Consider the following 16289-nt stretch of genomic DNA (forward strand, 5'->3'; position numbering starts at 1 on the left):
AGAAGCTTGCACTGGACAGAGTAGCAAGGAGAGCTGCATCAAACCAGTCGCTGGACTGAAGACCACAACAACATTTTATTCCTGCTACCTCGAAAATTTCACAATGTGTATTCCCGTTAATATTGTCAAAAGCTGTTTCTAAGCCCGCAATTGCTAAAACCTAGGTTTACCTTTCTTAAATGTTATTAAAACACACAACAAAGAAAATATTATTGTCACATGCTATAGAATTTACATGATCGGTGCTATGTCTTTCTCAGGTAATAACAGGCATAAGAATGCGTAGATGAAATTGAGAGGCAAGCTAGCCAAAGAACTGAAGCTGATAACTGAAGCAAAGTGGGAGAGATGTTTAGTGACGCAGAAAATCTTTCAAATGTTCCGAGACTTCGTTACACTGCTCATTAAATTTCAAATATTGTTCCTGTAAACATATTTTTTCCTCCCATAAGATAAATTTACGATTATTTCATTGAATGAAGACGTATTTCCTCTGAGACTGTAATACTGTCATTTACTGTCTACCAATTGCAACCTCATTGCAGTGTGAAGCACTCGCCTATTAACACATACCGAATAAACATGAATCAAATATGTTATTTGAAATAAAAAGATAAATCCTAATTACAGAGTTCCATGCTATCCCCTTTTTCTACTCTTGTGTGTGATTAATTAGAAAGTGATAGACTGAACATTTTATTGCAAACTTGAAAATATTTGCATAATGTATTATACTGCGCACTAGCTAAGGACCAGCGACGATATAACACTGAATCGAATATAACAGCTCTATGCGCTCTCTAGTAGAATGAGACCTTTTACTCCATAGATAAAAAATTTTGATGAAGGAGAAATCCTTGTGATACAGTTTTTGACAGGTCGCGAATCTGTAAACAGGTAGAGACTGCTTGATCTCCCTTAATCAAAAATGGTTCAAATGGCTCTGAGCACTATGGGACTTAACATCTGAGGTCATGAGTCCCCTAGAACTTAGAACTACTTAAACCTAACTAACCTAAGGACATCACACACATCCATGCCCGAGGAAGGATTCTAACCTGCGACCATAGCGGTCGCGCGTTTCCAGACTGAATGGCCTAGAGCCACTCGGCCACACCGGCTGGTTCTCCCTTAATCATTCAATGTTGCGGCGGCCATTGTAATTATTTTCTGAATGACGAATTTCATGTCCACCTGAGAACGCTGTTTGATAAAGATTCTTGTTGCAAATGATAGCGAACATTTCCATTATTTAATGAAAAATTAATATGGATTTACATTAAGGCCCATTTCAGTTATTTAATTTAAGTAATCTAATCTTTAATATTTCATGTCTTCATAAGTCGTGGGGATGTGTGCAGGAGGACTACATAGATCGAATCTGCATCACGGCAGTTGACCTTGTGCCGAGCGGTTAGATTGCGGTATTTTACAAATCGTGGGCGAGACTACAACAAACCCAATTACTTATTACTAGCGAAACTTGAGGTTTCATTTAATAGCTGCCTCTCTCGACTAAAGACAGTTATTCTGTTAAAGAAATATCCGCTTTGGAACGTGTAACGATGTTGTCTGTGTCAAATGGCACAAAGTTCATCCACAAGAGTGACCTCATACAATTTACCGAACTGTTATTCAAGGTGGTAACACTTTTCCTTAAGCATAATGAACTGTGTTTACACACAATACCACAAGCCCATAACACTGATGTATTACTTCCTGCCAAAAATATTTTATAAACGTTCTTACGAAATAATCAGGATTCACACTTAGCAGAGAACAATTTTATAACTTAAATGCTGTTCGCACTGTATTTAAAGACTATTCACAATCTAAGTCGAATTTATTATTTCTGAGTGGGTTCCTGACCACGAATACACAATTATTATCGCAAAAAATTTACCATCAATATTTATCTCTGTTTACAAGTTTGATTTAAAACAGCCGCAGCAATATTTCACTAAGATGGCGCCTAACGTAAGACAATCACTTATCGAATCTGGTTCAGGCATTGTTTTATATCAACAAATAATATATATTATATCTTTTCTGTACCTTTACCATCTGCATTAACATTAAAAGTATTTCTCAATGTTAATCACTTATTATTCAGTATTTACCAATAATATGCTCGCTAATGGCTGCGCTCCTTTGTAGCTCAGTGCTACAAGACATCAGTCACGTCCGATCATTACAACACTTCGAACAAAAAGAAGAATCATTCTAGAAGAATTATAGATAACAAAAGATGGAGATCTTCATCATCTTTTCTTCCATGTGTATTGCATGAGATACAGGTTTTCACTGAATATGAAATGTCACTGACAATAATTATTTTTATTTTAGTAACGATGAAGTCCTTTTTTTATTAATATCTCGAGAATGGTCACTCAGATACCACACACAATGATGTCGTATTTTCTGAATAAATATATGCTTGGATATTAAACCTCTTGGGTAAACCATTATTTAACTTGAATTTCAGTCGTAAATTCAACCGATAGCTAACCTTTCAACCTCCACGCAGTGAGTCGTACTAGCACACATGTGGATCTCCCTCTGCCTATAAATACACAAAGAGACTCTGAATTAATTGCAGGCGGCCTAAACTATTCACTGATACTAGCTTCTTTCAGATTCGCCGTAGAAAAACATCGCTCAAACGACGTAAGGTCGCTTGCTGTTATTTCATTAGATTCGTCACGAATGGAACATAATAAATTCATTGAAAGGCATTAAGAGTGTAGTTAAATCTAAGTTATTAAAGTTCCGCCAGTAATGAGTATGCAATTTGTGATAGGATTTGATCATGCTCATACTCGAGGACAAAGTTAAATTCATTTGCGCTACAGAACTCTGAGTAATACATTTAGATTTCAGATTTCAAACATCATTTCCATCGCAACAATGTTATTTATTTATAACTAATAGAGACAACGTTGTAAGTCTTAGATAATACATAGGTAATGACTTTAAAAAAGTATACTTTACGTGTAAATTGTGACACTCACTGCTAATATACTGCCCGTTGATTGTCGGATTCTTCACCTACTTGCAGATGGTGTAGTTGCCTAGTTGTTGAAAAAATGAGATGCCTGTTTTATACGTTGAAAAGGAACTAAAAAACGTTATAATTTAATCTTAAAGATACAAGAAGAAAATTTGTTCGACTGTCATACCAGAGGAATACTCTGAAAAACTGTTTTATCCTCGACAGACAAAAGACTGATTTCGAAATTCTTTTATTACTTCTAGAAGAAAAATTTGGAGTAGGTATTAAAATCCATGGGGAAGAAATAAAAATTTGAGGTTCGCCGATGACATTGTAATTCTGTCAGAGACAGCAAAGGACTTGGAAGAGCAGTTGAACGGAATGGACTGTGTCTTGAAAGGAGGATATAAGATGAACATCAACAAAAACAAAACGAGGATAATGGAATGTATTCGAATTAAGTCGGGTGATGCTGAGGGAATTAGATTAGAAAATGAGACACTTAAAGTAGTAAAGGAGTTTTGCTATTTGGGGAGCAAAGTAACTGATGATGGTCGAAGTAGAGAGGATATGAAATTTAGCTGGCAATGGCAAGGAAAGCATTTCTGAAGAAGAGAAATTTGTTAACGTCGAGTATAGATTTAAGTGTCAGGAAGTCGTTTCTGAAAGTATTTGTATGTAGTGTAGCCATGTATGGAAGTGAAACATGGACGATAAATAGTTTTAACAAGAAGAGTATAGAAGCTTTCGAAATGTGGTGCTACAGAAGAATGCTGAAGATTAGATGGGTAGATCACATAACTAATGAGGAGGTATTGAATAGGATTGGGGAGAAGTTTGTGGCACAACTTGACTAGAAGAAGGGATCGGTTTGTAGGACATGTTCTGAGGCATCAAGGGATCACCAATTTAGTATTGGAGGGCATCGTGGAGGGTAAAAATCGCAGAGGGAGACCAAGAGATGAATACACTAAGCAGATTCAGAAGGATGTACGTTGGAGTAGGTACTAGGAGATGAAAGAGCTTGCACAGGATAGAGTAGCATGGAGAGCTGCATCAAACCAGTCTCAGGACTGAAGACCACAACAACAACAACAACAACAGATGTGGCAGCTGTCGACCGACGCGAGGCCCTTTGCTAACAGCACGATATTGCCTGCAGGGTCTCTTTTCAGCCCGTGACCATATCGGTAGGTCCCTAGCGACTGGGAAGCCTTGGTCTGGTCAGATAAGTCCCGAATTCACTTCCTGATAGCTGATGATAAGGTTCGAGTGTGGCATAGACCCCGCGAAGCCGTGGGCTCAAGTTGCCATCAAGGAACTGTGCCAACTAGTGATGGCTCCATAATGGTGTGGGCTGTGTTTACATGGAAGGTGCTGGGTCCTCTGGTCCAACTGAACCGATCATTGACTGGGTCCAAGTTGGAGAATTGCCACTCATGAACTTCTTGCTCCGGAAAAACGACAGAATTTTTATGGATGACTATGAGGCATGCCACTCATGTCACTAAACCACAGCTGTTCGAGATTGCTGCAACGAACATTATTGATAGTTCGAGCGAATGGTTTTCCCCTGAATTACCATATCGCCTATCAATGCAACGGAACATTTATGGGACGTAATAGAGAGATCATTTCGTACACAAATGCTGCACCGTCAACACCTTGGCAATTATTAACGGCTATAAAATGGCAGACTGGCTCCATATCTCTGAAGGGGACTTCGAACGACGAGTCCATGCCACGTCGAACTGCAGCACAACGCCGGGAAAAAGGAAGTCCGACGCGATATTAAGAGGCACGCCATGACTTTTGTCACTTCAGTGTACGATAATCAATGTTCTTAGAAGAAAGTCGTAAATGCAAAGGCATAGGTTTTCAGATTAAACGATGGTAAATAAACATTACACAGTAAATATTGGGAGCCGGCCGGTGTGGCCGAGCGGTTCTAGGCGCTTCAGTCTGAAACCGCGTGACCGCTACCGTCGCAGGTTCGAGTCCTGCCTCGGGCATGGATATGTGTGATGTCCTTAGGTTAGTTAGGTTTAAGGGACTCTGGAACGCCCTATACTTGCAATGTTAAAATAACGCTTATAAATTACATCTTTCCTCACAAAGTATTTGAGGTAGGAAGTTGAACTTTTTACAGATTATTTATTGGAATATGGACTACAACTTAACACAGGGATTTTACAAAATTTTAGTTCAGTTATTAATGATGATTTTTTTTCAATTGTAATGAAAATTCACAACATTTTTTTGCAATTCTTTATTTATATATTCAAAAATATACAGTTTTTTTTGGAAAAAGGCTGTGTTAAATTATGCAGAAGGTACTGTGTAACATTTACTGAAAGTTTGAAACAAATATGTTTGGAAGATCCTTAGAAAACATGTAATTAGTATGAGAAAATAAAAGTTTTGGGAATCGAGCGACAAAGATTGGATTAACTTTTTAGTGCATTCCAGGTCCATAGGATGGATTATCTTCATCCTCTGCAAACTCCTCCTCCAGCTTCCTCTTGTTCCTCCTCCTGTTTATTCTTGCTTGTATTTCTAGACTCTTTACAGCCCTGTCTGCAGCCCGAAGGCGTTCCTTGTCTAAGGCAAGCATCGCTCGTACCATGTTAGAACCTATCTTCATTCCCATATTTCTAAATACCTTGCAACTTACAATGTTGCCATCATTGGATGTCGCAACAGCATCATACACACCAATGTGAAGTGTTTCTATTCCATCAAATACAGTCTTGGGGATTCTCGACCATATAACACTATTTACACTTTCATTGGGGTTTTGAGTTTTTCCGTGAATACACTTTTTCAACAGTTCAGGTGCTGCTAAGTCTCTGAAAATAGGTTAGCCACAACACATACTTTATCTCACATCACTAAAATAGACGTTAAGAATAACACCATTTGACAGCAGTTTAACAGCGCCACAGTGGGTCACGCCCATGTAGAACACATTTCAAAACAAATTTAAAAATAGTTGTAGTCTTCGGAATTGAATAAATTATATATCTATTAAAAGGCAATAGTCTGCAGATTCAGAAAACGCAAAAAAGTAAAAATGGAACTTTTCATGATTTTGAGCCTTTCCGGAGCCCCTTAAGTAGCCCTTAAGTAGTTCTACGTTCTAGGGGACTGATGACCTCAGATGTTAAGTCCCATAGTGCTCAGAGCCATTCGAACCATTTGAATAAATATTGGTCCGAAAACATCGAAATAAAAGAATAAACTTACATCGAGAAAATATGCTTTACCAATGTTACAAAATGTTATAAGACAAAAGGTGTCTCATGCTGTACAGTTAGTTACAGCAGTATCTAGATACACATCGACATCTACATCTACATCGATAGTCCGCACTCCACCTTATAGCGCGAGCCGGAGTGTAGTCCATACCACTGGCAGTCATTTTCTCTCCTCTTCAACTTGGAAATAAAACGAGGCAAAACGGCTGTTTATATGCCTCCGTATGAGCCCTAAGTTTTTGTATATTGTATTCGTGGTCCTTACGAGGAATGTGTGTTAGAGGTAACAGAATCTTTCGATTCTCTAAATTGTCTCTATACTGTTCCTCGAAAAGAACGTCGCCTTCCCTCTAGGGATTTCCATTTGAGTTTCGCAAGCATCTCCGTAACACATCCGTGTTTTTGGAACCTATCAATAACAAATCTAGCAGCTCACCACTGAATTGCTTACTTTAATCCGACCTGGTACGTATCCGAAACACTGGGACAGTATTCAAGGGCAGGCCGCCGCGCTAGCGTCCAACACGCGGCCTCCTTTACAGATGAACGACACTTTCCTAGAATTCTCCCAATAAATCTACCACAGTCCACACATGCTCTTTTCATTTCATAACGGTTTCATCTTTGTGCCCAGATATTTAGGCATGATGTGTCAGGCAGGACATTACTAATGCTGTAACCGAACATTATGGGTTTGTTTCTCCTACTCATCCGCATTAACTTACATTTTTCTACATTAAGCGTTAGCTGCCATTCATCATACCAACTAGTAATTTTGTTTCCTTTGCATCCTCGAACAATCACTCAACATCGACACCTTACCTTACAACACAACATCGTCAGCAAACAACAGCAGAGTACTGCCCCGCCATATCGCAGCCGTCCTTTCACCCAGTACTACACTACTGGACATTAAAATTGCTACACCAAGAAGAAATGCAGATAATAATCGGGTATTCATTGGACAAATATAATATATTATACTAGAACTGACATGTTATTACATTTTCACGCAATTTGGGTGCATAGATCCTGAGAAATCAGTACCCAGAACAATCACCTCTGGCCGTGATAACGGCCTTGATACGCCTGGGCATTGAGTCAAACAGAGCTAGGATGGCGTGTACGGGTACTGCTGCCCATTCAGCTTCAACACTATATCACAATTCATCAAGAGTAGTGACTGGCGTATTGTGACGAGCCAGTTGCTCGACCACCATTGACCAGAAGTTTTAAGTTGGGGAGAGATCTGGAGAATGTGCTGGCCAGGGCAGCAGTCGAACATTTTCTGTATCCAGAAAGGCCCGTACAGGACCTTGCAACATGCGGTCGTGCATTATCCTGCTGAAATGTAGGGTTTCTCAGGGATAGAATGAAGGGTAGAGCCACGGGTCGTAACACATCTGAAATGTAACGTCCACTGTTCAAAGTGCCGTCAATGCGAACAAGAGGTGACCGAGACGTGTAACCAATGGCACCCCATACCATCACTCCAGATGATATGCCAGTATGGCGATGACGAATACACGCTTCCGATGTGCGTTCACCGTGATATCGCTAAACACAATTGCGACCATTATGATACTGTAAACAAAACCTGGATTCGTCTGAAAAAACGACGTTCTGCCATTGGTGCACCCAGGTTCGTCGTTGAGTATACCATCGCAAGCGCTCCTGTCTGTGATGCAGCGACAAGGGTAATCGCAGCCATGGTCTCCGAGCTGACAGTACATACTGCTGAAAACGTCGTCAAACTGTTCGTGCAGATGATTGTAATCTTGCAAACGTCCCCATCTGTTGACTCGGAGATCGAGACGTGGCTGCACGATCCGTTACAGCCATGCGGATAAGTTGCCTGTCATCTCAACTGCTAGTGATGCGAGGCCGCTGGGATCCAGCATGGCGTTCCGTATTACCCTCCCGAACCCACCGATTCCATATTCTGCTAACAGTCATTGTATCTCGAACAACGCGAGCAGCAATGTCGCGATGCGATAAACCGCAATCGCGATAGTCTACAATCCGACCTTTATCAAAGTCGGAAACATGATGGTACGCATTTCTCCTCCTTACACGAGGCATCACAACAACGTTTCACCAGGCAACGCCAGTCAACTGCTGTTTGTGTTTGAGAAATCGGTTGGATACTTTCCTCATGTCAGCACGTTGTGAGTGTCACCACCAGCGCCAACCTTGTGTGAATGTTCTGAAAATGTAATCATTTTCAAATCACAGCATCTTCTTCCTGGCGGTTAAATTTCGCGTCTGTACAACGTCCACTTCGTGGTGTAGCAATTTTAATGGCCAGTAGTGCCTATTCCAGAATCACACCTGTTGGCTCGTTGTGAATTTTACGGCCAAAAGTGAAGCATTAGCAACAAGACAACTTAGTGGAAAACCTATTTTATTTTTCCGTGATATAAAGAAATTAAAAACCGAAGGAATAATTAGTAACGTCTTGAAATCCCTTCGAAAAATGTTGGGAGACATGCCCAGTTAAAAGAATATGTTTGTTAATATAATAACGTATATACAGGAAGATCCGGGTCCCTTTAAATTGTCAGGCATTCGCATAAGCAGCAGAGCGGAAGTTTGTGATTGACTTACTCGCAGTGCCGTCGCCGGCAGCCGTGCCTTCGCAGCCCGACGCTGTCGCCCCACACCCCGCTCCCTGCCCGTACAAACTCCGGGGCTCCCAGGGCGGCCAAGTGCGCCGTCGTATCCGCAGCAGCCCACAGGCCGCGGTGGGACCCGAGCAGGCTGGGAGCCGCGCAGTCGCCGTGTTGACACTTCCTACCTGCTGCTCGCAGCGGAAGCCAAGTGACGTCACAGAGTGGCACGCTCCTCGAAGGGAGGCGTAGCTGCTGAGAGGTATTGCTGTGATGCGTTAGCCACACAAGCCACGAGCGAATAAATATGAACGCTACAGGACGACTGGTCTGGCAAGCTACTAACAATGGAAACAGTAACTATCGCTACGATTTTTTGCGAATAACATACAGGGAGCGAAAGGCTCTTTACAATTTGCACAGAAACCAGATGGCAGTTATAAGAGTCGAGGGACATGAAACAGAAGCAGTTGTTGGGAAGGGAGTGAGACAGGGGTGTAGCCTCTCCCCGATGTTATCCAATCTGTATATTGAGCAAGCAGTAAAGGAAATTCGGAGTAGGTATTAAAATCCATGGAGAAGAAATTAAAACTTTGAGGTTCGCCGATGACGTCATTCTGTCAGAGAAAGCAAAGGACCTGGAAGAGCAGTTGAGCGGAATGGACAGTGTCTTGAAAGGAGGATATAAGATGAACTTCAACAAAAGTAAAACGAGGATAATGGAATGTAGTCGAATTAAGTCGGGTGATGCTGAGGGAATTAAATTAGGAAATGAGACACTTAAAGTAGTAAAGGTGTTTTGCTATTTGGGGAGCAAAATAACTGATGATGGTCGAAGCAGAGAAGATATAAAATGCAGACTGGCAATAGCAAGGAAAGCGTTTCTGAAGAAGAGAAATTTGTTAACATCGAGTATAGATTTAAGTTTCTGAAAGTATTTGTATGGAGTGTAGCCATGTATGGAAGTGAAACATGGACGATAAATAGTTTGGACAAGAAGAGAACAGAAGCTTTCAAAATGTGGTGCTACAGAAGAATGCTGAAGATTAAATAGGTAGATCACATAACTAATGACGAGGTATTGAATAGAATTGGGGAGAAGAGGAGTTTGTGGCACAACTTGACAAGAAGAAGGGACCGGTTGGTAGGAGATGTTCTGAGGCATCAAATGGTTCAAATGGCTCTGAGCACTATGTGATGTAAACTACGGTGGTCATCAGTCCCCTAGAACGTAGAACTACTTAAACCTAACTAGCCTAACGACATCACACACATCCATGCCCGAGGCAGGATTCGAACCTGCGACCGTACCGGTCGCGCGGTTCCAGACTGAAGCGCCTAGAACCGCTCGGTCACTCCGGCCGGCCTCTGAAGCATCAAGGGATCACAAATTTAGCATTGGAGGGCAGCGTGGAGGGTAAAAATCGTAGACGGAGACCAAGAGATGAATACACTAAGCAGATCAGAAGGATGTAGGTTGCAGTAAGTACTGGGAAATGAAGAAGCTTGCACAGGATAGGGTAGCATGGAGACCTGCATCAAACCAGTCTCAGGACTGAAGACCACAACAACATCATTTAAGTCGCAAAATATATTTTTATTTGTCACGATGTTTCGGGCAATGCTGTTACATTGTGAAACGTCCCCTTAAAACAATTGTACAAGACTACGCTTAAACTGACAATATTTTTTAGCGCAACGCAATCTGACTTTCAATAATCCCTACAAAACAATGGCCCTGACTAACTTTAACCTATACCTTTCACAAATCACTTACCTCACAAAAATCTTCGTTACTCGAACTACTGCAATACAGCGAGCGCCACTATTGCCAGCTAAATAAAAGATTCAAACTACAGAAGGCACTAACTACTGATAGGGATAGTTAGCAAATGAAAGATATTAACAGAGAACAAACAATGTATTTACCTTAATAGTCATAATATATATAGCAGTTCATGACAAATTACAAAACTCCGCCATCTCTCTTCCCACATCCACCACTGCTGGCGGCTCACCTCCAACTGCGCAACGCTACGCGCTGTTCACATCCGGCTGCCGCTGCCCAACACTACAATGGCAGACAACAATGCAAACTAGCCAATTGTTGTAATTAAAATGATAGTGACATGATAATGTACACTACTATCGATAAAAGTAAAAACCTAATTAATTCACCCACCGAAACGTAGTACTTCAAAAACCAAGTTCATTATTAGTTACAGTAAAAGCTGTGTCTAAGTGTAGCTTCAGCTGCCAACGTGAGTCAAAATATTACAGAAACACAACTGCTTGCTCGGAGGTGGCACACTTGCAGGACATGTTACCTTCGTTCTTCAATTCATGTGCATATTAAATTGCAGAAAATCTCTAAAATTCCTTCATGCTACTCCAGGCGTGTGTACAATGAATGTGCGCAACGGAAATACTGAACTCGAAAATGAAGATTTGGCCCTGTCTGACTACCCTATGAAGCAGATCTTAAGATCTCTTTGTGGTGATTATCTCCTTCTTCTTCCACTTATAAATTATAAATTATAAATTCCACATATAAATTACAACATAAACATAAATGAATGGCCGGCCAGTGTGGCCGAACGGTTCTAGCCGCTTCAGTCTGGAACCGCGCGACGGCTACGGTCGCAGGTTCGACTTCTGCCTGGGGCATAGATGTGTGTGATGTCCTTAGGTTAGTTAGTTTTAAGTAGTTCTAAGTTCTAGGGGACTGATGACCTCAGATCTCTAGTCCCATAGTGCTCAGAGCCTTTTGAACCATAAAAGAATGATTAAGGGACCTAGTAACTACCAAATGATAAATTCTGTTTCCTTTTATAGATTTATTGCAGATTAAAACTCCTCTATATTACAAACGTTTATATATCAATGTCCAATGGATATAAAGGGATATAAATGAATTTGCTAACTATGATCAGCTGCCCAAATCTGCTCCTTTTATGGCCACGCAATCTAATAAAAATAACGCGGGACGACTGACGTCATCTGTGTACCAAACACTAGAAGACACTACTTTCGGAGATGATCTACAGTGGTGTGCAACCTCAGTGGAAATAAAATTTACGTGATCACAGTTGTTTAGTTTTATAGGCCTTTGGGGCGGCGGGAGGAATTATTTTGTTTTATAAATGATGTAGAATTGTAATGTAGAAAAGATGCATTTCCCTGCCGTTTAACCATATGTGGGGTGGCGGGTGTAATTAATTGCTATAAAAATGTTCCTATTAATTATACTGTATTTTGCCGTTCTCAACACTGGCTCTCTAACTACAATTTTGGCAACCAGAAAGTAATTAACAAAACGTGAAGCCTGTAATTAGAATTGCTAGTGCCCACTTCATCTGAGAAATACACTTATAGCTACAGCTTATAGCTCTGAGGAATGAGGAGATTGTCTGGGATTCATAATCAAAAACGATCGTGAGAAAACTCTCTCTGTATTCTGAAAGTCACAGATGAAAAAAAAAAAAAAAAAAGGATCCACACAACCTGACTAACAGGGCAGTTCAGAGTCTAATGCGCTGATGCAACTATAACTGTCCAAATTAAATGTTTAAATGAATGCTCGCCATAATTTGATGATAATGTTCATCAAACGCCACGCTAAATAATGGTAGAATGTCTGTCCCACGGCGGCACGTGAAAATACGACATACGCAAACTCAAGACAGATCATTAAAGTCATCCCCGAATTAACACTTCACTCGAAAACGATTTCATGGTTACACGTACCCCGAGTAACTTAATACGGCATCCGAGGCTGTTTATAGCAATGATACCGACGCGACGCGACTCCAGGCACAGGTGGTGTGCAATTCAGCGTCTGGAGAGAACTGGGGCCTTTTTCCTCCCGCAGCGTTCTTATATATAAAGCCGCGGTGCGGGTGGCTAAGGGAACGCCTGATCAAATCGGCTCTCCCAACTTGCCGCTGGGCTAGTAATGCACCACTTTAGGTCATTGAATAAATCATAGCTCCTTTTGCTGATGGCCAATGAAGCTCTCAATTTAAATGTGCATTCAGCACACAGGTAAGTAATCATAATAAAAGTCTGACGTGGCTAAGTAAAATATTTTGGGCGAGAGAATTAATTTAATTACACTACACGCAGTAGACGAGCTCTGAACTTGCCCTTTGGAGATACGCTATTGCTATAGTTAAACAGTTATTCAATTGAAACTTCTCACATCTTTATGATTATAGCGGATCTCCCTTCTACTTAAATTTAAACATCCTAGCCTTATTTATTCGCCTACTTAATCTTTCTTGGTTCCTTAATTTTTAAGACAAAAACCAGAAAATCATGAATTTCAACTAAAATCTTAATTTGTGAGATCCAGAAGACTGCTTCTATTACATAATTATGAAAAAGGAATCTAAATATAAATTTTTAAGTCTCTAGCTCTTTTCTGTTGCGCCAATGATTTTTACAGAAAAAACATCCAAATTTCGAAAATGGTTAAAGTTATCGAACTGACATTCAACACATATTAATTTAGTATTACTCCTGACACGCTAGAACCGTTTCAGGTTATTTACTTGATTTTTAAAGTATTGCGCAACATTTATGACATCAGAGCTAGTTACAGCGGACTAGGCTGGCACACAATGGAAAGACTGATGAGAATTTTATACGGCGTGAGTAGGCAGCTTCCCTACAGGCCCAATAAGCCAAAGCAATTAGCAATATCACCGTATGTACTGAGTCTCGAGCCTTGCAGTGATGGTTCTCGTACACGTCTGTGATGAAGGAAGAACTCCAGCCAAAAATACATAAAAAAAACTCATTCAAACACTAGGATGGCTCAAGACGGTCCTCTGATTAGTATAATGTAACACTTTCTTCTCCTCTTTGTGTTCTACAGATGAGAAACGCGAACTGCTAGTCACAAGGACGGAGTTCAGATAACGTCTCTACGTGAGTATAGACAGAGGGAGTGCTCTCAATCACTGAACGCTGCGTACTCAACGACGACTCTTAAGCCTAAGGTGAAGTCCAGAATCGTATAAGTTCGCCACGGTACAGTACCTAATCGTTCTAACTATAAAATCCTCTGACAGCAAAGACAAGTCCGTCTGTACCAATAAAGCTGATACTGAGCGACCGTCACACACGGGCTCTCAAAACGGAAGAGTCTTCTCTCCACCGCTGGCTTCCCAACAAAGCTCGGCTCCCCTCCCTCGTAACTGCAGAAGACCAATCCTGTTCTCGAAACCACTGAATATTCTCCCTCTCTACAGACTCTTCCGACAGCCGACCAACCATATTTTAGTCTTTTGTCGTCTAGCGCGGAAAGTTTGCGAGGAGAAACCTATAATCATACAATGTATAACACTCCCGTCTGCTATTGCTATACTATAACCTCGAAACTGGAGGCAGTTTGCAAAACAGAATTATTTTGTTAGAGTAATAATGGTATAAAGCAACAGAACAGTGTTACCCTCTGAGAGGAATTTTGCTAGGTTGACCGTGTTGTTCCTAACGGAGGTGCCTTATCGGAAATGTAAGTCAGAATTACGTAAATATTTGAACAGTAACAAACAAAATTTTGCCTATCTGCACTGTTTAACTGATAAAGAAAACGGTCGCCAGCCTAACTAGGCAAGAAAATGATTAACATTCTCGTTCAAGAAAATAGTTATTAGTAACTTTAATGGATAAACAGAACCTATACTGTGTCACACGCGAGTGCAGGGAACTCTGACACATACATTTGTTTACGGTAAGATTGAAGCTAACAACTGGAGCAGCACAAACTATTTGCAAAAATATAAGAAATAGCGAAACACACTATTACTTTCGGGGCTTAAATAAATTATGGTTTTACTAATTAGTGGTCTTTCCGTTACTTGTTACCGCGCACTAACACAACAGACAAACTGTGAATCTTTTTATACTATTAATATGCACTTCTAATACACAAGAGAGACAAACACTTAGCAAACATGAGTATATAACGTTTCACAACTGTAGCTTTCTCACTTTTACTACAGCGAAACACAATGTTGACAAAATTGCAAGAAACGACTCACCTTTTAGAATTTACTACAGACAACAATGTGGTCATTTACTTTATAAGCCTCAGTCTTAAGAACTTTAAATTTTGAAGTTAGCAACAACACTTTAATAAGCAGTTTTAATAGGAATATTTTCAGCAAACAGCATTTACTGTAACTCACTCTCTTGCCATCTTAACTTTAACTTTCTTTTTACTATGTTGAAGAGGCATTAATGAGCAAAATTTTGGGCTTTAATGTTCTTTTAGTAAGGACACTCGGATATCACTTCATCTCAAACGGAGAGGAACCTGAGAGGTGTTATGATGAGGAGAGAAATCAGGGTAGGTACATAAATTCAGGTATAAATTACCTTATATTTGAGCACACTAACACATCCATTAAGCTGATCCTTCACTGTACATCATTGTAGTATTCCTATGTAATGATTGCGCAATGTGGTGGCAACTGCATGTTGTTAGGTGGAATTGCAGGTAGAATTGCTGGACTCTGTCATTTCTAGGTGGCGATGATTGATACCAATCCCAGAATATTTCCAGCTATTTATCCATTCTTCCGAGGCATTGGAAAGCGGCAGGAAAAGCCTCTCTCGGAAGCGGCACAATATGCATCTTTTACATGGCAGTGCACCGACTCGTAGCTCGTCTCCGACTCGTAGCTCGTCTCGTCCCCGACTGACTATCAGTTCCACCTTTTCTACGTAGGCCAACCACAATTTGCGCGCGCTACAGAGTTCCGTTCCCGAGGGGAACCACTACACCTTTTACATACAGAATAACTAAGAGTCCTAAGTGAGTATCAGCAGTTTACATAACAGCAACCAAATACATTAAATAAGACCGAACATTTGCACATATTGACATTTCTACAAAAAATTATTCACACAGAAATTACAATTATATATAGTAAGTTTTGTTCCCTCCAAATGGGACAAAGAGTTTAAATGAAAGATATGCTACACAGCATAGAATAAAACCATGACATCAAAGTTTGTACAAAGAAAGGAGTATACAATTCTGTGTTATCGATTCAATCAAACAATATTTACAGATGCTCAACGATGGAACGTTAAATGAAACAAAAGCAAAATAAATCAGTAGAGCATTAGAGCTATGGTGTTACAAATGGTACGTATCTCAGAGTAAAAATTCTCGGAAACAACCCAGCCTGCGATTTCCGAGGAATCGCTTCCTCGTTCCTCTCTGCTGCATCCAAGATTTTCAGTGATTCCGAAGTATTATCATGTTATCCTTCTGGCCCCAGTACATCATCGGCCGGCCGCCGCTGTATTGTGTTTCCGCGTTCAGGTGCCCAGACCGTCCATCTTGGCACTTCCTGTGTGAAGCTGGAGCAACACACCTGTGCGGGCTTTTCCAACCAGAGCTTGAGTTACGCCTGT

Source organism: Schistocerca cancellata, chromosome 9, assembly GCF_023864275.1.
Source record: "Schistocerca cancellata isolate TAMUIC-IGC-003103 chromosome 9, iqSchCanc2.1, whole genome shotgun sequence".
Taxonomy (NCBI): Eukaryota; Metazoa; Arthropoda; class Insecta; order Orthoptera; family Acrididae; genus Schistocerca; species Schistocerca cancellata.